The sequence below is a fragment of the Scyliorhinus canicula genome, chromosome 5 (assembly GCF_902713615.1).
Source record: "Scyliorhinus canicula chromosome 5, sScyCan1.1, whole genome shotgun sequence".
Classification (NCBI taxonomy): Eukaryota; Metazoa; Chordata; class Chondrichthyes; order Carcharhiniformes; family Scyliorhinidae; genus Scyliorhinus; species Scyliorhinus canicula.
Window position 1 is genome coordinate 151,219,976 of NC_052150.1, and position 24,128 is coordinate 151,244,103.

Consider the following 24,128-nt stretch of genomic DNA (forward strand, 5'->3'; position numbering starts at 1 on the left):
CCCCCCAACCCTCCCCGCAAGATACAAAACTCAAACAATGCCCCACAGCAAAAAACATAACAGAAAAACACCCCCATAAATAACTGTATCAAAATTGTAAAAGTACAGAAAAAGAGAACACAGCAACAGCAGAATCCAGCTATAAAGTATTACAACCGACTCCGCAACCCTCAACCCCTAGTTCAAGTCCAGTTTCTCCGTCAGCACGAAGGCCCACGCCTCCTCTGGGGAATCGAAATAATAATGCCGGTCCGAATAAGTTACCCACAGGCGCGCAGGCTGCAGCATTCCGAACTTAATCTTCTTCTTGTAAAGCACCTCTTTCGTCCGATTAAACCTGGACCGCCGCTTAGCCACCTCCGCACTCCAATCCTGGTAGATCCGTACTACCCCATTCTCCCAGTTGCTGCTCTTCACCTTCTTGACCCAGCGCAGCACACACTCCCGATCACTGAACCGGTGGAACCTCACCATCACCGCACGCGGGGGTTCATTCTCCTTAGGCCTCCTGGCCAGTACTCTGTGTGCTCCCTCCAGCTCCAAGGGCAGATGGAAAGACCCGGCCTCCACTAGCGAGTTCAGCATCGCAGCCACGTAGGTTGTCAGGTCCGACCCCTCCAGCCCCTCCGCAAGGCCCAAGATCCGCAGATTTTTCCACCTCATGCGGTGATCAAGCTCCTCGAAGCGGTCCTGCCACTTCTTGTGGAGCGCCTCGTGTCCTCCACCTTACTCACGAGGATCCCGGCCTCTTCCTCTCGTTCAGTGGCCTGCGTCTGCAACTCCTTGATGGCAGCACCCTGGGTCGTCTGAATCTCCGAGAGCCTTTTGTTTGTTTCCTGCAGAGAGCTCAGTACCTCAGCCTTGAAGTCTGCAAAGCAGCGCAGGAGAGCAGCTTGCTGCTCCTGGGCCCACTGCTTCCACTCCTCTGGAGCTCCGCCAGCTGCCATCTTGGATTCCTTCCCCCGTTTTTTTCTGGGGAGCTGCTGCCGTTTTTTCCCCCTTTCCACTCCGAGTTCGAGTCATGAACTGCGGGGAAAGTCGATCAGCACACCTTCCCCCACCGGGAGACGTCGAAAAATTTCTGTTTTGGGCTCTAAAAAGAGCCGAAAGTCCGTTTGAAACGGGAGCTCCCAAATGTGTGGCTTCCTACGTCATCGCCGCCACCGGAAGTCCCTTAGCAGGAAAGTTATCAAGTAGACCACTGGATTAGTAATGAGGAATCCTGAAATATGAGATGGATTGAATATAAATGTATTTCTTTAGGGCAAAAAAACAAGTGCATTAAAGGATAAAGTGGAAACACAAAATGTGAAATGGGGTAGCAGATAATATAAAAGGAATTAGTAAGGATTTCTATGAGCTTATTAAAACTAAATGGATAACTAAGTAGCGGATAGAATTGTTCAGCAATGAAAGGAGTGTTTTTGAGGATGAAGAAAATTATTTGTCGATATAAATAAATGATGGTGAAAGTGAGAATGTAGGTGAACTGCATGAGGATGTGAAAAAATGTTAAGTGTAGTAATCCACGGGAGGCAGGAGTTCCGTCACCACACCAATATTTATTTACAATAACGATAGTACAGGAGCAGCTACAAACAGTGCTGTTAGCAGTCCAGTCAATTTAAGATTCTTCACAAAGCCTACAGAGGTGATTATATGGGCCCCCTCAATGAGCTATCATTGAGGGAGCTCATACTCCAATTGGCCAACCAATAAAGCCAATTGGAGTTCATTACACCCCTCCCCCCCAAGGTCCGAGGAATTCCTGCCAGCTGGCATTCCTCTGAGCTTCTTCCTGCTCCTCATGTCTGGGTCTGTCACCTCTGTGTCGTCTGCCGGGTCGTTCTCCGAAGTGGGCGGGGTGTACCTTATAGGTGCCCGTCTTTTCCTTGACGACCTCCTTGGAAGTTGTTCTTCCTCCTCCTCGGGGAGAGGTGTCACGGCGGCCTCGTCGAGTGTGTCCATCTCTGACTCTGATGACTGGATGACGGGGTCTGGAGAAATTGCTCGGGGCTGGGGTGTGGGTATCCTTTCCGTCTGGGCTATCCCAGCTTGAGGCGATCCTGCTTTGCCTGCCTCCAGGTGTGGTTCCGCTGCCCTTATTTGGTCTAGGTGTTTCTTCAGCACCTTACCTCCTATTGAAACCTCATAGGATATGGGCCCTGTTTGGGACTCTACCGTGCCTTTGACCCACGTTGGTCCATTCCCATAACTCTTGACCCAAACCGGTGCCCCCACCTGGAAATGTCTCTGCTGCCGACTACTATCATGCCCCCTGCGTTGGGCCTCCTGTTGTTTCCCCACTTTCTTCGTTAAATTTGGGGAAAGGAGACTCAGCCTCGTTCGCAGCCGCCTTCCCATTAAGAGTTCAGCTGGCGGTATGCCCGTTGTGGAATGCGGTGTGGTCGTGTAATCAAACAGCCAGCGGGAGAGCAGTGGGGGCAGCAGGGTAGCATGGTGGTTAGCATAAATGCTTCACAGCTCCAGGGTCCCAGGTTCGATTCCCGGCTGGGTCACTGTCTGTGTGGAGTCTGCACATCCTCCCCCTGTGTGCGTGGGTTTCCTCCGGGTGCTCCGGTTTCCTCCCACAGTCCAAAGATGTGCGGGTTAGGTGGATTGGCCATGCTAAATTGCCCGTAGTGTCCTAATAAAAGTAAGGTTAAGGGGGGAGTTGTTGGGTTACGGGTATAGGGTGGATACGTGGGTTTGAGTAGGGTGATCATGGCTCGGCACAACATTGAGGGCAGAAGGGCCTGTTCTGTGCTGTACTGTTCTATGTTCTATGTTCTAGAGCTTTGTTTCTATTGACGCTGCCGGCTGCTTCTTGAGTCCCGCTTTAAGTGTCTGGACCGCTCTCGCTGCCAGGCCGTTGGTCGCTGGATGGTAAGGGGCCGTTTTGATGTGACGGACTCCGTTATCCTTCAGGAATTTTTCAAATTCCCCACTTGTGAATGCCGTTCCGTTGTCCGACACCAATACCTCCGGAAGTCCATGTGTTGCAAACGAGGCCCTGAGCTTTTCAATTGTCGATGCTGTGCTTGCCGTGCTTACCCGGTGGACGTCCAACCATTTGGAGTGGGCGTCCACTATCACCAAAAACATTGAGCCCATGAAAGGGCCGGCGTGGTCAATATGCAGGCGGGTCCACGGTCTGCCTGGCCATTCCCACGGGTGCAATGGCGCCGCTGGTGGCACTCTTTGCCTCTGTTGGCATTCCTGGCACCGACGCACCAAGGCTGCTATGTCTGTGTCCAAACCTGGCCACCAAACGTAGCTTCGAGCTAGCATCTTCATTTTAGACACCCCTGGGTGTCCGTGATGTAACTCAGTTAAGGTTGCCTGACGGCCCTGAGCTGGGACGATTACCCGGGCTCCCCATAATAGGATACCGTCTTCTACAGTTATTTGGTCCCTTCTGCTCCAGTATGGGTGCATCTGGGGCTCCACTGGTCTTTCCAGTTCCCTTGTTAGCAGTAAATGCTTCATCTTGTCTAAAACTGGGTCTTTTTGCGTCCACAACCGAATATGTTGTGCGTCTACTGGTAGGGTGTCCAAAAAATTTAGAGTCATTACTGTCTCCTCTACTTTTGGTATTTGCGGCGGAGTGTCCGGGAGGGGAAGTCTGCTCAAAGCATCTGCATGTGCTACTCGCGTTCCCGGTCTGTGCTCCAGAACGTATCTATATGCCGCCAGTAGCAACGCCCAGCGTTGGATTCTAGCTGATGCAATCGGGGGTATTGACTTGTCTTCTTTTAATAACCCTAATAACGGCTTATGGTCCGTCACTATGGTGAATTTCCGCCCGTACAGATGCTGGTGAAATTTTTTTACTGCGAATATCACCGCCAGTCCTTCCTTCTCGATTTGGGGGTACTTCCTCTCAGCCATCGCCAAGGTCCTCGAAGCATAGGCTATTGGCCGTTCTTCCCCATTCCTTCCTCTATGGGCTAAGACGGCTCCTGCCCCGTAGGGGGATGCATCACAAGTTACCACCAACTCCTTCCTTGGGTCATAATGTTCCAGGACATTTTTGGATGACAGCTGTTCCTTAATGTCCCTAAATGCTTGGTTTTGGCGGGTGGACCATTTCCATTCTTGCCCCTTTTTTAGTAGCTGGTGGAGGGGTTCTAGGATGGACGCCCTATTTTCAATAAATTTTCCATAATAGGTTACCAACCCTAGAAATGATCGTAACTCCTGGACCGTAGTGGGAGCTGGGGCTTCTTTTATTGCCCTTACTCTGTCTTCTAATGGACGTAAGCCTGACTCGGCAACTTTATATCCCAGGTACGTCACTTGTGGGGCCAGAAAAACACATTTTTCCCTTTTTAGCCGTACGCCTGCCTTTGCGAAACGCCTGAGCACTTCCTGCAGGTTCCTTAAGTGTTCCCTGTTTGTCCTACTCGTGATTAAGACATCGTCCAAATAAATCGCCACCTGCGGTAGTCCCTGCAGAATATTTTCCATCATACGCTGGAATATAGCGCAGGCTGATGACACTCCAAAAGGTAGCCTAGTATAACGAAAAAGGCCCTTCAGGGTGTTGATCGTAGCGAACATCTGGGAGCCCTTGTCCAGTTTTAACTGCAGGTAGGCGTGGCTCATGTCTAGTTTCGTGAACAAAAGCCCACCTGCCAATTTGGCATATAGGTCGTCTATTTTCGGGATTGAGTATTTGTCCAGCAGTGCGTAATTGTTTACTGTCTGTTTGAAATCTCCACAGAGACGTATCGAGCCGTCTGGCTTCCAAATTGGTACCACCGGCGCTGCCCATTCCGAGAATTGTACTGGTCTGATAATGCCGTCGCGCCGTAACCTTTCTATTTCGTCATCTACTTTCTTCCTTAATGCAAAAGGTACCGGCCTGGCCTTACAAAATTTCGGAAGGGCTTCTGGGTCCACGTGCAAAGTTGCTTTGGCCCCTATGATTTCCCCCAAACCGTCCTGGAAGACCTCTGGGTATTTTTGGAGTACTCCACTCAACTGCTTGCTTCCACTCTGGAAAATTTTCATCCAATCTAATTTTAGGTCTTTCAGCCAGTTCCGTCCAATTAAGCTCTGTCCGGAGCCCTCTACTATCGTCAACGGTAATCTGAGCAATTGTTTCTCATATTCCACAGGTACATGAGTCGTGCCTAGAACTTCCAGGTGTTCCCCCGTGTAGGTTTTAAGTTTCGTCTATGTTTTTGTTAGGGTTAGTGGCTGGAGTCCATCTTTGATTTTTCTAAATGCTGCCACTACCATTACTGATACGGCCGCACCCGTGTCTATTTCCATTATTGTCGGCCGCCCATTCACCCGTGGGGTAATCCTAATGGGTTCTGCTTTCTTCGTTGTAATATTATATAATTGTTCCCCTTCGGAGGAGGATGGGGCGTCTAGGTTGTGTACTTCCCTGCATCCCCACCTGCTATTCCTCTTTTGCCACCTCCTTCTAGGGTTTCTGTCGTTGTTACCCCACTCTGTCTGGTGCCAGAAACGGTCCTTCTCTGTTGGGGGAGCCTCAGCCGGTACTTCCCTGTGTCTACAGTTAGTCCTGGCAGACTTGGGGGCAGTTCTGGGGTTTTCCTTTTTCCCTCTATTCCTCAGGTTTTTCCTGAGAGCGGCTATCTGATAGCAGGACCCGTTGTGGTAGTCGCTCTCACAGGTATCTACCTCCATTGGCGTCGTTTATACCACACACTAACCGGTCCCGAAGCATTTCATTTAGCGTCAGGCCGAACACACATTTTTCCGCCAGCCTTCTCAGGCAGGTCAAGAAATTCGTGACTGACTCCCTGTCTTCCCGCTTCGCTGTGTAGAATCTGTACCTACGCAAAATGAGGGGTGGTTTTGGGTCAAAGTGCTCTTTCACCAATTCCGTTACTTCTTGGAAAGTTTTCGTGTCCGGCGCATCGGGATAAGTCAGACTACGTATAATGGCGAAAGCGGAGGGTCCGCACGCCGACAACAGGTTAAGCCGTCTCCTTTTGTCCGTCAGTATATCATTTGCCCGGAAGAAGTAACACATTCTCTCCACATACTGGGACCAGTCCTCAATAGCCGGGTCGAATGCCTCTAACCTCCCAAAAAACGGCATTTTTAAAATGGCAAGGCTTACCCTCCGAGTGCGGCAGCTGGTCTCCGCAAAATTCGTAGTTTACCTCGTTGCCACTGTAGTAATCCACGGGAGGCAGGAGTTCCATCACCACACCAATATTTATTTACAATAACGATATTACAGGAGCAGCTACAAACAGTGCTGCTAGCAGTCCAGTCAACTTAAGACTGCTCACAAAGCCTACACAGGTGATTATATGGGCCCCCTCAATGAGCTATCATTGAGGGAGCTCATACTCCAATTGGCCAACCAATAAAGCCAAGTGGAGTTCATTACATTAAGAAATAACTGCAGTAAAGGATTTGGTTCTGAAAACATTTGCATCATGAAAAATGGACACGCCAACAGTTTCTGATGACATGCATCTCAGGATATTGAAGGATATCAGGCACAGGATAGCAAATTACTGATCATATTTTTTTAAGAAATGGAGATGCCGGTGTTGGACTGGGGTGAGCACAGTGAGAAGTCTTACAACACCAGGTTAAAGTCCAACAGCTTTGTTTCGAATCACAGTCTTTCGCATCTCCTTCCTCAGGTGAATGAAAATCCACCTTAGATACGCAAATTGTGCTTAGAAGATTTGCAAAATAATACCTCTGTGCAAGAAGGAACAAGAAGGATAAACTAGATGACTATAAATGAGTTAGTTATGGCTAAACATTTAAAATCTTAAACTGTGGTACCAATTGTGAGAATTGAGTCATAAATGGGATCATCAATGTTTGTTGGCATGGATTTGGTAAAGATAGATAGGCCGTGATTCTCCGGCCTCATTGTGTCTTCGCTCAAACGAAATGAGGCCTGTGAATAGCGGGAGAGGCTGAAAACGGGAATTGTGCCAGGCGCCAAACAGTTTGCGATGCAACTGGCCCACTCCCGTAGGCAAAATCGGGATCTCACCGTAGCGTGGCGAGAAACTAATTATTATCACTTAAGCCCTATTTCCATACAATTTGATGCACTATCAATTGTACTAAAGACTCGGATTGGTACAACAGAGGCTTTATTACAGTCAGATGCGTGGCCTCCTACTGCAGCTGGCAGAATGGCTGATCAGGAGGAGTCACGCATATTTATACGGCTCTTTGTGGGCGGAGCTAGCCGGCAGGGGCTACCAGCGAAGCTGTAGTATAGGTACTACCGTACATCCCCTAATACAGGTGCACACAGTTAACACAGTGGATCACCACACAATTAACAGGAGCCACCCCTTAACCAACAGCCTCCCATCATTCATCGGCCTCCCCAGCAGGTGGTCACGTTGCTGCCGATTAGTACTCATTTTGAAAAACCTAAACCTGGCGGAAGGATTTCTGCGGAGGGTCGAGGAGGTGAGTAGCCATCTTTGCTCCCAGGCAAAGAACCTGGGGACACTGGGCTTGCTGCCCCAGTGCTCAGCGGGGGGGTGGTGTCCCTCAGCTGGGTAGGGGGGCACCCTCTCGATGGGGTGAGGGGAGGTGCTGGGGGGGCACCATCATGCCAACTCCTGTGGTCCCATTGTGGGGACAATCCCAGCTCCTGCCCATCTGTCCACAGACCACCCATAACCCTCATTGACTGCTGTAGCCTCTGGCCGTGCGGCTGAAGGCTATTGCCAATAAGAAATTGGCAATCAGGGTTAAGTGAGCACTTCACACAACCCAAGTGGATTCCCGTGTGTCGGCGGGCCATGTAACATGTGGGAGTCATTGCCTAGCATCCCAACACACCTTGATGCATGGATACTGTGCCTGGACACTGCGGGAGGCAACACCACACACACAGCTGTCAACATCCGAACACCCAGAGGATGGGACACAGCTCGGGTCATGTCCATGACTGGAGGGTAGGTGAGTGCTATGGGGACGGGATGATGACTGGAGAGATGGGTCAAGGATTTAGAGGTTGGCCCGCAGAGTGGAGGAAAGTGACAGAAGCGTCATACTGGTTGTGCTGAAAGATTTTTAATGTGCCACAGGTATCCAACAATTCCTGGCACCCGATGGTGTAGCCCCACTCTCCCCACCACTCCCTCACCCCTAAACAAACCCCCCCACCCCTACCACCACCACCAACCCCTCCTCTGGTTCCCTCAGTGATCCTTAATGTGCTTCACCTTCCTCGCTCTACCGGTGCGTCTAGGTATGTCCCAAGGAGTAGTGTCCCAAGAGGGCCCCGCCACACCTGTCGACGGTACATGCATCAACAGCTGTGTGGTGGTCACCAGATTGTGCCCCAGATGCCTGACTACTAATGTTTCCCACCGAGATGCATGTACCTGCACTGGTGGTGGGTGAGGATGACAGCTGTGACGCATCAATCGTGTCTTCCTTGGAGCTCTCCACCAAGGTGTTGTCCTGGGAAGTGGGAAAGGGGGCCACCCAGGGTGGGCCAGCGCCGTTGGCTGGAGGACCAGTGGGAGAATGGACATGTGGTCAGTGGGAGGGATGGGTCAGTCAGTAAGGCTACAACAACTCACGTTTGACAGGTCCTCCGGTTGGGGCCCGGTGGTTCCTCACCTCCATGGCTTCCACCAACCTCCGCATTGGTGACCGCTGTGGCCTCGGCCACCCCCGTCACCTCCAGCGCCTGTTCCTCGAGGTAGTGAGGATTCTTAAGTCTGATACGCCTCCGCCAATCTGGGCCCTCTCCCGGCGATTGTGTGAGAGCTTTTCCTGAAGAGGCATAGAGAGGGCATCATTAGCCACACATGTGGTTCACAGTGGTGGGAGGAGGTGTGTGAAGGAAGGGCTGCAGGGAGAGATGGCATGAAGGGAGAGTTGGGCCGCATGGAGAGTTGGGGGGAATGGATGCTCGCATGGGGGCGGAAAGGTCTCGGTGGGGAGGGTTGGGGAGCGTTTGATGTCTACTCACATGTGCTGCCCGGTGTAGGTCGTTGACCTTTTTACGGCACTGGAGGCCAGTCATCCTGGTTATGCTCCCAAAGCTTACATCCACCGCCACCTCGTCCCAGCCAACACTAACTGTCCTGTGCCTCACTCTCTGGGATTGGGAGAACAAGGACATCCCACCTGGCCTTGACCGCATCTAGGAGCCACCCAAGATCCGCATTGCTGAATGTTGGGCCCGTCTTCTCAGTGCCATCATTGCGAGCTGTCTAGGGTTGGCTGTGCAAGGGCTGTTTAAGTGCTACTCAACCTTGTTAGCGAGGGGCTGGTGAGCGCGGTGCTGACGAATCAGCTGGTGGGCCCATGGGGCCTTGTTAAGTTGGCAAATTAATGTTGAACAGCATTGCCAGCCTCGCTGGAAGCTTGCGACAGTTCCCGATGGCTACTACACTTAGAAATCTTTCCGGAGAATCACAGCCATTGGGTCAAAACTTTGTGATTCCCCAGCAACAGATTTGGGGGGTACCCCAAAGGTGCGCTGGGGAATCCCTCTTGAAGGTTTCCAGGTAAGGGTTTACCTGGTGATTGTCAGAAGGATAAACTTCCCCTGGACAATTGCACTGGGCTGGCTACCATCCGACAAAGCGATTTAAATCCCTAACTTTGGATGGTTCTGCCTGTTTTACCCTGATAGTTAATCTGAAAGAGTCAGAAAGTATAAAAGCTCCATAGTACCTATTTTAAACATCCAGATCGAGCCCCGCATGGTACACATCCCACAGCCCCCCCCCCCCCCCCCCCCCCTCCCCCAGGACGACTTACATCACCCCTAACTATGTACTTCAAACAATACAATATTCCCCCCTGCACAGGATTCCCCACCCACCCCTTTGACCTGACCCTCCGACCCGATTTGGCCCCAGACCCCCTGATCTAAACCCCGCCCATAACCTGAATGACACTCCCGACCCCTCCTAAACCTGCCCCTCTCCATGACCTGACCGGGCCCGACTTCACACCGGCCCGTCCACCCACTTCTGACCCAAACGATACCCCCCCTACCCCGGCCCAATCCCCCCGACCCCGACCCCTTTCCCGGTCCCATGACCCCGTCTGCCCCCCTGATGTCCAACTCTCCTCCCAATATTCGAAACCCATCCTCTGATGCCCGAAAGTCCCATCTCTCTCCGATGTCTGAACCCTCCCATCCCACCCGATGTCCAAACACCCCACCCACCGATCTTTGAAACCCCCACTTCCCTGATGTCTAAAATCCAACTTCCTGAGGTCCTACCCTCCCCAACCCTCCTATACCTGACCCCAGTTCCACCCTCTAATGTCCGGATTCCTCCCCCACATCCTGACCAAGGGCATGTCCTCCTTCACTCTGCTCCTTTTACCCTTCACTTCTTCAGTCTCCCCGGCCTGAGTCAGGAAGGTGAGCAAGGCAGGCGCTTTGTGCAGGTAGGTGGTTATGGATAGGCAATCCACCCCTAATTACCACTCTGAGGAAGTTATGGGCCATTATGTTTGAGGAATGGAATAGATTTTTGTACAATTAAAGGGAATGGGGTAAATGTGGTGTTTAGCAAATTTTTGAAGGTATTTTATGAGATATTTCACAGGTTTGTTAAAAAATTCGGTCATGTGGTATAAGAAACCCACAAAGAAAGAAATTGCAATCTGGTAATAAGCCATTTGGTCCAACTAGACATGTTGTTTGATACGGTTTATAAGTAAAAGTACCTCAGGGGTCAGACCAGAACTGCTTTTCTTTTTGATATACAGTATAGAGGTGATTTGTACTCGGCATAGAAACAAATCTTGAAACCTGTCTGCAACACTAAAGGGAGTAGGGCTGTAAATGTCTTGAGGGGTTGCAGAAATGTTTGCATGATTGGTTAGAAAAGTGGTAGGTGCAATTTATGCGAATAAGTGTGACTCATTTGGAGAGGAAAAGCAAGGAATAGATAGAAACACTTCAAGGAAAGATGTTGAAGGATGTGGAGAAGCTGGAACTGGGATTTCAAATGTATAATTCCTCCAATCTACAAGTAGAAGGTGATGGAACCATCAATTCACTAGACACGTGCTTTAAGATATGAACAGTGGTTTTAATCTACTTACTACAGAGCCAGCCTGTTACCCGTTGAACTCTCGATGAACTGGCAGGCTGGCTTTGGACAAGGGTATTTATACAGCAGTCCAGGGGGAGGAGTCGTGGGCGCAGCCAAGGGTAGAGCCCTGTACAAACTCCTGAGCATTCCCTGAGCTACTCCCCCTAGTGGTCGGATAATACTGCGCTTACAATGGTATTGGTAAATACAGTGTGAATTACTAAGTTACATTCACCACATTCACCCCCTGCAAAAAAAATCAAGTCCGGCGGGGGTGGTGGTCTACAAAGTAAGTCTGTCCGGTGGTCGAACTGTCCGCTGTGATCTGCGGAGCACCGGGGTTGCAGCCTCGTGCGGTGGCTGGATGGGTGTTGTGTGCTGGGGTATGATGGAGGACTCGAGGGAGGGTTGTGTCCGAGCTTCATACTTTTCTGGTTCGACTGGGGGCGCTGGGGGCTGGCCGGCGCGGGTACACGGAACTGGTGGAGCGAGCTCGTGGGCTCGGGAGCGCGAGGGGGCGGCAGCATGGGGTGTAGCGTGAGGGGTCCTTCTGTGGGGGTAGAGGGGGCGCTGGATCCAGCGGGTGCCAGATTCCGGAGGGATACTGTGTCCTGACGGGCGTCAGGGAACTCGACGAAGGCGTACTGGGGGGTGGAGTGGAGCAGGCGCACCTTCTCAACAAGGGGATCGGTTTTGTGTGCCCTGACGTGTTTCCTCAGGAGTACCAGGCCCGGTGTCCTCAGCCATGCCGGAAGTGAGGGAGGCACAGAAGGCAAATAGCATTTCAAGTTTTATAAAAATATAACCACAACTTAGGGGAGATGGTGGCATAGCGGTCTTATCACTGGACTAGTAAACCAGAGACTCAGGAAATTGCTCGAGGGAGTCAGGTTCAAATCCTGCCACTGCAGATGGTGAAATTTGAATTCAATAAAAATCTGGAATTAAAAGCCTAATGATGACCATAAAACCAATGTTGATTGTTGTAAAAACCCATCTGGTTCATTAATATCCTTTAGGGAAGGAAATCATAGAATTTACATGCAGAAGGAGGCCATTTGGCCAATCGAGTCAGCAACGGCCCTTGGACAGAGCACACCTCCACATTATCCTAAGCCCACACCTCCACATTATCCCAGTAACCCCACCTAACCTTTTTAGACACTAAGGGCAATTTATCATGGCCAATCCACCTATTCTGCACATTTTTGGACTGTGGGAGGATCCAGAGGAAACCCACGCAGACATGGGGAGAAAGTGCAGATTCCACACAGACAGTGACCCAAGTCGGGAATCGAACCTGGGACCGTGGAGCTGTGAAGCAACAGTGCTAGCCACTGTGCTACCGTGCCCCCTCCATGGTTCTGCTGTCCTTACCAGGTCTGGCGTTCATGTGACTCCAGACCAAAAGCGATGTGAATGACTCTTAACTGCTTAGTCTAGAGGACCAGATCTGGAGGAATGTATTCATCCTTGGCAACAAGCCTCAATCGAGATATATTTGCCTTTGAGAGGACACAGTACAGATGGGTACAGGTTTCATGAACGAGGCTTCTTTTCTTTTGTGTTCAGAAGGAAAAGGACGATCTAATAAGATCTTTAAAATTATTAAATTGTTTTGTAGGACAGATGCAGAAAATGGATTTTCTGTGGTGGGGGAATCTAGAACAATTATGCACAATCCAAAAATTAGACATGGACCATTTGGTATGAGACCAGGAAGCCATTTTGACAAGAAGTGTAGTGGAACCTGGAAATCATTTCCCTAAAAAGCTTTGGATGCTGGGTTAGCTGGAATTTTCAAGACTGCAAGCAATAGCTTTTTGTCATGTAAGAGCATCAACGGATATGAAGCAAAAGCCGATAAATGGAGTTGAGGTGCTGAGGTCCATACCTGAATTGTATGGGCTTGAATAACCCACAAAATTTGGGGAAAAAAGCAAATAAAGTACTTTGAGATGTTCAAAACGTAGATCAAAGGCGTTAATTTTAAAGAAGATCACAACAGGGAAGGTGTTGGAAATGTGGCAGTGTTTGGGTAGGCAGTAGATACGGGGTGTGCTCTACTAACCATGCCCCGCCCCAGTGGGAGCGTGACATGGGTCGTAGATCACCGGTGAAGATTCCCATGGGCTTCCCGTCAGCCATGACACATCACGGGATCTACCCAAGTCCCGCGAGGCGTCGGGATCAGGAACCCGCCCAGATTGAGTGTGACCATCCGCGTTCGCGTAGGTAGGTTTCAAACCTACTTACGGCCTGCTTATCCAGCATCTCCCGGCCTCCCGGAATCCCAAAGCCGCAGCCGGGCGCTATTCAGTACTGGTCCACTCTAACGCGACCAGATAGAGCGGCACCCAGGGGGTCTCCAAGGCCATCGGAGGCCCTTGGGTGGCCAGGGTTAGTGCAGGGCGGCCCCTTGGCCCTTGCCCTGGAACGCAGGCACCTTGGCACTGCCAGGCTGGCACTTTAGCCCTGCCACCTTTGCACTGCCAAGGTGTTCAAGTGGCACTGCCAAGCCGGCATGAGCACTGCCGGGTGCCAGTGCAAGGGTTCCCAGGTGCCAGGGTGGCACTGCCATGGTTAAGAGCCCATGAAAGGAGAGTGGAGGGGGGGTATGAAGGTGGGGGATGCAGGACAGGTAAGAAGGGGGATCTGGGAGGTTGACGGGTGGGGGTCCTGGAAAGTGGGGGTCTGTAAGGAAGTGTGGAGGGGCCTGAAGAGGAGGGGGTCCCCAGAAACCCCAGAGTGGAATGTCCTCGCTTGGGGGAGTGTTGAGTAATGCTCATGTGTGTAGGGGATGACATTGCCCATGGGTGGGTGGTGTGGGGGACCCACATACAAAAACTGATTAACATGTATGTCACGGCCCTTAAGAGTGAGTGGCTGGCAGTCCTACAACAGCTCCCTCTGCTGTTGACCATTTCCAGGCCATGCTGGAATTCAATTGCATCGTTGATGCCGCTGGTCGATCCAACAGCGCTGACAACAAACTGGACGCTATGTCCAGACTGCTGATGGAAACGGTAAAAGATGCCAAGCTACACAACATCTTCAGCAATCTGCAGATAGAGTACTGCATAGATACACATGCTCACGGCCAAACTTGCCCGTCCACTCCAGGATAGACTTCCTGTTTGTGTCTCGTGTGTTCACAGTCAGATCCACCATCGTCAAGACAGTGTTCTTCTCTGATCACTGCCTCCTACCCACCGACTGTCACCTGCAGGAAGCCCAGAGGGTCGGATGGGACCATGGAAGCTGAATGTGAAATTGTTGACCCCAGAAAACCTGAGGAACTCAAAAGGGATTACAAAGTTTGGAGAACCTTTAAACCCCTCTTTGAGTCTCTATTGCTCTAATGGGCAGCCATCAAGGCATACATCAAGAGGGTTTTCATCCTTAAAGGTGTTCATAAGGCGAAAGAGAGAGATCGGGGAAATGTCCCGACTCTAGAAAAGCAGCATGGTAGCATAGTGGATAGCACTGTGGCTTCACAGCGCCAGGGCCCCCGGTTCGATTCCTGGCTTGGGTCACTATCTGTGCGGAGTCTACACGTTCTCCCCGTGTCTGCGTGGGTTTCCTCCGGGTGCTCCAGTTTCCTCCCACAAATTCCAAAAGTCTTGCTGTTAGGTGAATGGGACATTCTGAATTCTTCCTCAGTGTACCTGAACAGGTGCCGGAATGTGGTGACTAGGGGCATTTCACAGTAACTTCATTGCAGTGTTAATGTAAGCCTACTTGTGACAATAAAAGATTATTATTAAAGCACACAGAACCTGCTCTGACTGTAGTTGATGGGGGTGGATGTCAAAGAGGATCTGCCGAGGTGAAGAGCCAGCAAGCTCCGCTCTTTGCCTCCAAGGTCATCTTCCAATCCTGAATGCGCTCTGTGGCGTAAGATGAAACGTGCTCGCCTTTCTTCTGCCAAAATGTGCACAGAGAGACCTCTATATTCAATAGCCTGAAGGAAGGAGATGTCTCGGTCTGATATTCTGAGGATCAGCAAACCCTTTTATGCCAGACTGTATAACCTAAAGCCAACAGACAGAATGGCCTCCCAGACTTCCTGTAATCTATCACGAAGATCTTAGACAGCGAGCAGGAGAGGCTGGACAAACGCTAACTCTGAATGAGCTGGCAAAGGCTGTCAAATCCTTTGGGATGAGTAAAACGTCTGGAAGTGACAGATTAGCGGCTGGGTTGCATTCACCTCTGTGGGACAGGATTGGTCCAGGCCTGCTGGAAGTATATGGGAGTGTACTTCTAGACAGCAGAGTATCAGAATCCATGAGCAAAAGCATCATTAGTCTCATCTAGAAATGGAAGGGGTAAAGGGAGGTAATTAGAAATTGGTAATCCGTCTCGCTATTGAATGTGGATTACAAAATTCTAGCCAAGGTCATCGCTAAGCGGGTCAAGTCTGCTCTGCAGTCAGTGGTCCACCCTGATCAAACCTGTGCTGTACTCACACTACTCAGGGATTCAATTGGCATGTGCAGAACAATGTGGGATGTGGGGGCGGGGGGGGGGGGGTGAACATTTACCTCATCAACCTGGACCAGGAAAAGGCATTTGACAGAATATCATGCACCTACAAGCTGGATGTGTTCTCCAAAATGACGTTTGAAGCGGGAGTCCACCATTGGATCCAACTGCTCTACACAAACATCAGTAGCGCTGTTCCAATCAATGGGTTTGATTCAGACAGCTTTCAGATCAAATCTGAAGTCAGGCACGGCTGTTCTCTCTCCCCTGTCCTGTTTGTGTGTTGTATTGAACCATTTGCCAAGTCCATAGGAAGAATTTGGACATACAAGAAGTGACAATACCAGGCAATGGAGGCACTCAGGTCAAAGTCTCCCTGTACCTGGACGACATCACCGACTTCTACTTCGATCCAATGTCAGTGCGCAGGTGAATGAATGTTTGTGACCAGTTCAAACTGGCATTGGGAACCAAGGTAAACCATAGCAAGAGCGATGTCATGTTCTTTGGGAACTGGGCTAACTGATCCTTTGTCCCCTTCACGTCAGGTAAAATTACCTGAAGGTGCTGGGCATATGATTTGGAGCAGTGCTCCAAAAACTGGGAGGAGCATATTCCCAAGGTAAAGCAGGAACTGGGCATGTGGGAGTGACGCTTCCTCTCCATTGTGGGTAAAAACCTGGTCATCAGGTATGAGGTACTCTTAGTGTTGCTAAGGTGGCGCAGATCTGGCCCATACCCTGAACCTATGCTGCAGCAGTCACCTGGAGATCAAAGTTTTTGTTAAAAGTATTTTTATTAAGGTTTTGCAGAATTTTTCATACTAAAACAGTAGTAACCATAATAACAAAACAAACAAGAGTGAACATTAACATCATGCAAAAAGAGAATATACAATAACAATTAAACAGACATTACTCCACACGACCCAGTCTTCCCACACCATCCCAATGAAGCACTCACCCCCCCCCTCCCCCCCCCACGGATTGCTGTTGCTGCTGACATTTTAATTTTCCCTGAGAAAGTCGACGAACAGCTGCCACATCCGAGAGAACCCAAGCGTAGACCCTCTTAAGGCAAACTTTATTTTCTCGAGGCTGAGAAACCCAGCCATATCGGTAACCCAGGTCTCTACACTCGGGGGCTTCGAGTCCCTCCACATTAATAAAATCCGTCTCCGGGCTACTAGGGAGGCAAAGGCCAAGACGTCGGCCTCTTTCGCCCCCTAAACTCCCGGGTCTTCTGACACTCCAAAGATCGCTATCTCTGGACTGGGCACCATTGCCCTCGTGAACCTTTGCCAGAACACTCTAAGCTCCGGGCATGCCCAAAACATGTGGACATGGTTTGCAGGGCTTCCCTTGCACCTCATACAACTGTCTTCTACCCCAAAAAACTTGCTCATTCTCGCTGCCGTCGTGTGTGCCCGGTGGACCACCTTAAATTCAATTAGACTGAGCCTGGCACATGATGAAGAGGCATTAACCCTGCCCAGGACCCCTGCCACAGACGCGCTTCCAACTCCTCACCTAGCTCCTCCTCCCAATTGCCCTTGAACTCCTCCACCGGGGTTTCCTCCGCCTCCTGTAGTTACTGGTAGATATCCGACACTCTCCCATCCCCCACCCAGGTACTGGAGACCATCCCGTCCTGTATCCTCAGTGGCGGCAGCGTCGGAAAGGCCACTACCTGTTTTTTCAGAAGGCTCGTACTTGCAGATATTTAAAGGCGTTTCCTGGCAGAAGATAAAATTTGTCCTCCACCACCGGACTTGTGGAGTAACGGGTCGGCGAGATCGGCAAAGGAGCCATTATCAAAGCTCCCAGACTAGTACCTTTACATGACACCGCCTCCAGCTGCTCCCACTTCCTAATCATAGCTATATTAGCTGCCCAGTAGTAGTTGCGAACGTTCGGCAGCGCCACCCCCCCCCCCCCCCCCCCCGGACTGCGCTCCAACAGCGATCTCCTTACTCGCGGGGTCTTATTCGCCCACACAAAGCCCGTAATGATCCTACTCACCTGCTTAAAAAAGGCCTTAGGGATGAAGATGGGGTGGCACTGAAAGGCAAACAAAAATCTGGGGAGGACAGTCATTTTCACGGTCTGCACCCTCCCTGCCAGTAACAGCGGGAGCATGTCCCACCTTTTAAAGTACCCTTCCATTTACTCCACCAACCGGTTCAGGTTGAGCCTGTGCAGGGCATCCCATTTCCTGGCCACCTGTATACCCAGGTAATGAAAACTTTTCTCTACCATCCTGAGCGGCAGCTCTTTCAGTCTCTCCTCCTGCCCCTTGGCCTGGATCACAAACAACCCGCTCTTTCCCATTTTCAGTTTGTACCTGAAAAACTACCAAAATCCCTCAGGATCCACAGAACCTCCCCCATCCCTTCCACAGGGTCCGAAATGTAGAGGAACAAATCATCCACGTATAGCAAGACCCGATGTACCACCACCCCCCTCCCCCCCCCCCCCCCCCCCCCCCCCCCCCCCCCCACACCGAATCAGTCCCCGCCATTTCCTCGAGGCTCTCAGCGCCATAGTTAGTGGTTCTATAGCTCGGGCAAATAGTAACGGGGAGAGGGGACACCACTGCCTTGTTCCCCGGTGAAGCACGAAGTACCCCGACCTCAGCCGGTTTGTACATACACTTGCTACAGCAATTTCACCCAGCCAATAAAGCCCTCACCAAACCCGAACCTCCCCAGCGTTTCCCACAGGTACTCCCACTCCACCGGTCAAAGGCTTTCTCTGCGTCCATCGCTGTTACCACCTCCGCCTCCCCTCCCTCTGAGGGCATCACAACAATATTCAAAAGTCTCCAGATATTGGTATTGAGTTGTCTGCCTTTAACAAATCCAGTCTAGTCTCTGGAGATCAAAGTTGGATTGTGTTCAAAGGGATACATGTACAAATCTCCGTGTAAGGGAGGGAGAAAAGTACCCAACATTGCCCTCATCCTGGTGGCCACATTTGTGCACGGCTGCGTCATCCTGTACATTGATCTTGGGATGTAAACACCAAGTGTCACTCCATACTTAGATTTTACCTGATCCCGGTTTTGCAAACGATGGGCCTGGCCACTTTACCATGGAACGCGGCAAGTTGTTGGACCGTGCCATATCATCTGTCCATCTTGGAAAAACATTTTTAAACGCACCTTTGACCAAAAGTTCATCAAGCAGTGGCCCTCAAGGCCCTGAGGGAAAAAGAGATGGTGGATGGATGCCTAAGCAGACTGTCAGAGTCATTTGGCAGAATGCCTCATCGGCAGAACTTTCAAACAAGCATCAAGACCTAGCTCGGCTGGTGGTGAGAATGGCACTCGCTCTCAGATCCTTCATACACACTGCCCTCGAAGTGGTAGCGGGGGTGGGGGAAGAGGCAGTCACACACCTCCTTGTGAAATGAGCATTTGCATAAACAGTTTGGAGAGAGGTGAAGTGGTATTTGTCGAGGTTCATCTCTGTTATTCAGGACTCTGTGCTCTGTGGTTTGTACCCAGGAGTGCAAACATCAACTGTGGCTGGAGATCCTCTTGTTTTGCCAGATTCAACTTGTGCAGCTGGGTAGCTCTGTGCCACCGAAAGACCGCCCCTACCAACCGAAACGGACTCCTCCTTAAACTTCCCCCTTGTCCCCAGCCATTGATCGGGAACAATTCACTTTTCTCCATATTGAGCTTCTACCCCAAAAAAAGGCTGAACTCGCCCAGGATCGCCATAATCCTGTTAAAACTTTCAACCGGGTTTGTAACATATAACAAGAGGTCATCAGTGTATAAAGAGACTTGGTGCTCCCCCCCCCCCCCCCCCCACCCCCTTCAATAGGTCCTAAGTGCCATTGGCAACTACCCCAGCACCTTGAATAAGTATGGCCACTCCACACGGTCAAATACCTTCTCCTCGACCATAGACACAATCACCTCCACCTGCCAGCCCGTTGAGGACTCATTATCACATTCAATAACCTCTGAGCGTTGGCCAATAGCTGCTGTCCCTTCACGAACCCCATCTGGTCCTCCCCATCGCTCCAGGCACACAAATCTCTATCCACACAGCCAGCACCGTTGCCAACAACTTTGCATCCATATTTAATAACGATATCAGGTGGTATGGCCCACGCTGCTCTGGGTCTTTATCTTTCTTTAAATGGGCGATATAGACATGGACACCTGACACAGCATGGGAAGCTCCCCACCTCTCCCCCCAACTGACTTATTGTACATCTCCACTAACAGGGGCCCCAACTCCGACCAAACCTCTTATAAAACTCCACTGGGAACGCGTTCGGGCCCGAAGCCTTCCCCATCTGCATTGCCCCCACACACTCCATTACCTCCCCCAGACCAATTGGGGCCCCCAGCCCCTGTATCCTTCCTTCGCCCACCCTGGAGAACTCCACCCCATTCAAAAACTGTGTCATGCCCTCATCCCCCGGCAGGGCTCCGAACTTCCGATAAAGTGCCTCAAATACTCCATTTACCTCCTCTGGCCCCGTTATCAGCTTGCCCCCCATCCGTCCAATCTCCCTCGTCGCTGCCTGCCACAACTGATGCGCAAGCATCCTGCTTGCCTTCTCCCCATACTCATACATTGTCCTTATGGCCCTGCACAGCTGTCCCACCACCCCCCCTGTCGACACTAGCCCAAACTCCATTTGGAGCTTCTGCCTCTTCGTCAGCAGCGCCTCGTCAGGCTCCATTGAGTATCTCCGGTGCACTGCCAGAATGGCCTCCACCAGCTTCAGCCCTTCTGCCTGCTCCACCCTTACCTTATGTGTCCTAATTGAAACAAATTTTCCTCTAACCACTGCCATTAACGCTTCCCAAGCGTAGCCGTCAAGACCTCGCCCATATTATTATGCTCCATATAGTTCCGGATACCCATCCCCATCTTCTCACAGACCTCCTTATCGGCCAATAACCCACATCCAAACTCCAATGAGGCCTCTGGGAGCTCGTCCCCTCTACCCACAAATCCACCCAGTGTGTATATGGCGAAACACCACGATCACTTGGCCCCAAACACCCCCGCCAACAGTGCCTTATCCAGGCCAAAAAAAATCAATCCATGAGTACCCACTGTGGATATGTGAAAAGAACAAAATTCCTTTCCCCTCAGCCTCTTAAACCACCGTGGGCCCGCCGCCTCCATTCGCTCTATAAATCCCAGAAACTCCTTCCCGTTGCCGGTACCCTCATAGACCTGGGCATGTCTTGTCCAGCATTGGATCCAACACCGTATTAACATCCCCTTCTCCCCCCCTCATGATCAGCTGGTGCGTATCCAGGCCGGGGCCTTCGCCAGGCCTCACCTCATACTCCACAATGTCTCAATTTGGGGCATAAATGTTCAGGAGTACCATGGGTACCACCTGCAACCTCCCACTCAACATCACAAAACTTCCCGCAAGGTCCGCCAATATGTACCCCACAGCAAAATGCACCCTCTTATTAACCAACACTGCCACCCACCTCGTCTTCATATCATAGAAAATGTCAATACTCCCCAACCGACCCCCCCCCCCCCCCCCCCCCCTCCACCACCACCACCACTGGTATATCCAGAGTCCAAAGTTCTCATAACTCCCCAAGTCTATGGTCTTGCAAAACCCAACTTGCCTCCTCTGGCTTGTCTATATTGAACTCCTGGCTCTGGTATGTGACCCACAACTGGGATGGGTACAACACTCCAAACTTTGGTCCTTCCTTGAACAGGATCTCTTTGACCCTGTTAAATCCAACCCGACACTTCGCCAGCACTGCACCCAGATACTGAATCACATTTCTCTCCTTCGCCCACCGCAAAATCTTCTCCTTGTCTAGATATCTAGATGCCCTTTGAGGATGAAAAAGCTCCTCATGTTTTCCTTGCTTCCTTCCCAACAGTGCATCATGGACTCAAAGAGAGGTTTCATGATTCTCCAACCTTTGAGTCCCTCGGTGTTAATTAGGGTTTGATTTTTTGCAAAAATATACTCTATTCGTAAAATTGCAAGAGCATGACAAACATTTCAAAATGGCCATCACAGAAAGTGCAATGATATTCAAGTTTTCTGCAGAGATCATGTTACACGCTGAGGTGTTTCATCAAAGGAATATTAGATATTTCAAAACGGTCATAAAAAAAGTGGATTGGTATTAAAGTTGTCTGCATAGACCAAGTTGCACTCTGACGTCCTTCAATTGTGATCCATGCAATAGTCACCCAAATGGTGCTGCTCGTTTGCTTCACACATATCTGACCTTTCGTCATCTCAAAATCTCCTTGACTGAAAGTGCATGCAAATATCTAACCCCGTGGAACAACTAGATTCCCTTTGTTTGCTTAAAACTTTAATTGCAAGTTATTGCTGCGGCTTCCTGTGCCAGCGGATATCTCTGGCTGCAGAGTGAATTGTCCTCCTGTGCCTGCAGATATCTCTGGCTGCAGAGTGAATTCCCCTCCTGTGCCAGCAGATATCTCTGGCTGCAGAGTGAATTCCCCTCCTGTGCCTGCAGATATCTCTGGCTGCAGAGTGAATGCCCCTCCTGTGCCAGCGGATATCTCTGGCTGCAGAGTGAATTCCCCTCCTGTACCAGCGGATATCTCTGGCTGCAGTGAATTGTCCTCCTGTGCCTGCAGATATATCTGGCTGCAGAGTGAATTCCCCTCCTGTGCCAGCGGATATCTCTGGCTGTAAAGTGAATTCCCCTCCTGTGCCAGCGGATATCTCTGGTTGCAGAGTGAATTCCCCTCCTGTGCCTGCAGATATCTCTGGCTGCAGAGTGAATTCCCCTCCTGTGCCAGCGGATATCTCTGGTTGCAGAGTGAATTCCCCTCCTGTGCCAGCGGATATCTCTGGCTGCAGAGTGAATTCCCCTCCTGTGCCAGCGGATATCTCTGGTTGCAGAGAGAATTCCCCTCCTGTGCCAGCGGATATCTCTGGCTGCAGAGTGAATTCCCCTCCTGTGCCAGCGGATATCTCTGGCTGCAGAGTGAATTGTCCTCCTGTGCCAGCGGATATCTCTGGCTGCAGAGTGAATTCCCCTCCTGTGCCAGCGGATATCTCTGGTTGCAGAGTGAATTCCCCTCCTGTGCCAGCGGATATCTCTGGCTGCAGAGTGAATTCCCCTCCTGTGCCAGCGGATATCTCTGGTTGCAGAGAGAATTCCCCTCCTGTGCCAGCGGATATCTCTGGTTGCAGAGTGAATTCCCCTCCTGTGCCAGCGGATATCTCTGGCTGCAGAGTGAATTGTCCTCCTGTGCCAGCGGATATCTCTGGCTGCAGAGTGAATTCCCCTCCTGTGCCAGCGGATATCTCTGGCTGCAGAGTGAATTGTCCTCCTGTGCCAGCGGATATCTCTGGCTGCAGAGTGAATTCCCCTCCTGTGCCAGCGAATATCTCTGGCTGCAGAGTGAATTGTCCTCCTGTGCCAGCGGATATCTCTGGCTGCAGAGTGAATTCCCCTCCTGTGCCAGCGAATATCTCTGGCTGCAGAGTGAATTGTCCTCCTGTGCCAGCGGATATATCTGGCTGCAGAGTGAATTCCCCTCCTGTGCCAGCGAATATCTCTGGCTGCAGAGTGAATTCACCTCCTGTGCCAGCAGATATCTCTGGCTGCAGAGAGAATTCCCCTCCTGTGCCAGCGGATATCTCTGGTTGCAGAGTGAATTCCCCTCCTGTGCCAGCAGATATCTCTGGCTGCAGAGTGAATTGTCCTCCTGTGCCAGCGGATATCTCTGGCTGCAGAGTGAATTCCCCTCCTGTGCCAACGGATTTCTCTGGCTGCAGAGTGAATTCCCCTCCTGTGCCAGCGGATATCTCTGGCTGCAGTGAATTGTCCTCCTGTGCCAGCGGATATCTCTGGCTGCAGAGTGAATTCCCCTCCTGTGCCAGCGAATATCTCTGGCTGCAGAGTGGATTTCCCTCCTGTGCCAGCGGATATCTCTGGCTGCAGTGAATTGTCCTCCTGTGCCTGCAAATATATCTGGCTGCAGAGTGAATTCCCCACCTGTGCCAGCGGATATCTCTGGCCGCAGTGAATTCCCCTCCTGTGCCAGCGGATATCTCTGGCTGCAGAGTGAATTGTCCTCCTGTTCCAGCGGATATCTCTAGTTGCAGAGTGAATGCCCCTCCTGTGCCAGCGGATATCTCTGGTTGCAGAGTGAATTGTCCTCCTGTTCCAGCGGATATCTCTAGTTGCAGAGTGAATGCCCCTCCTGTGCCAGCGGATATCTCTGGCTGCAGAGTGAATGCCCCTCCTGTGCCAGCGGATATCTCTGGCTGCAGTGAATTGTCCCCCTGTGCCAGCGGATATCTCTGGCTGCAGAGTGAATTGTCCTCCTGTTCCAGCGGTTATCTCTAGTTGCAGAGTGAATGCCCCTCCTGTGCCAGCGGATATCTCTGGCTGCAAGGGTGAGTTACTCAATGCCGAGTGCGAGGACAGGTTTTCAAAAACCCTCAGTTCCTCTATCGCTGCCCAATCAGATTCCGACATCCACTGGGAACCGCGGGCCGGCCAATGAGAACCCCTTCCGAGCGAGCGGCCCAATGGGTCATCGGCCATTGTCACACCAGGACCAATCGGTACCTCTGAGCGCCT

The 24,128-nt window shown here is 51.1% G+C and overlaps 1 long non-coding RNA gene across 1 annotated transcript; it reads right to left on the bottom strand.

The window, feature by feature from the left end:
* Positions 1 to 308: 308 nt before the first annotated feature.
* On the bottom strand, positions 309 to 16,992 carry LOC119965644. The gene is made up of 3 exons (XR_005460590.1): positions 16,819 to 16,992; positions 11,897 to 11,900; positions 309 to 320 (listed from the first exon to the last, which is right to left on the bottom strand). It is a non-coding gene; the product is annotated as an uncharacterized LOC119965644 (long non-coding RNA).
* Positions 16,993 to 24,128: the final 7,136 nt, after the last annotated feature.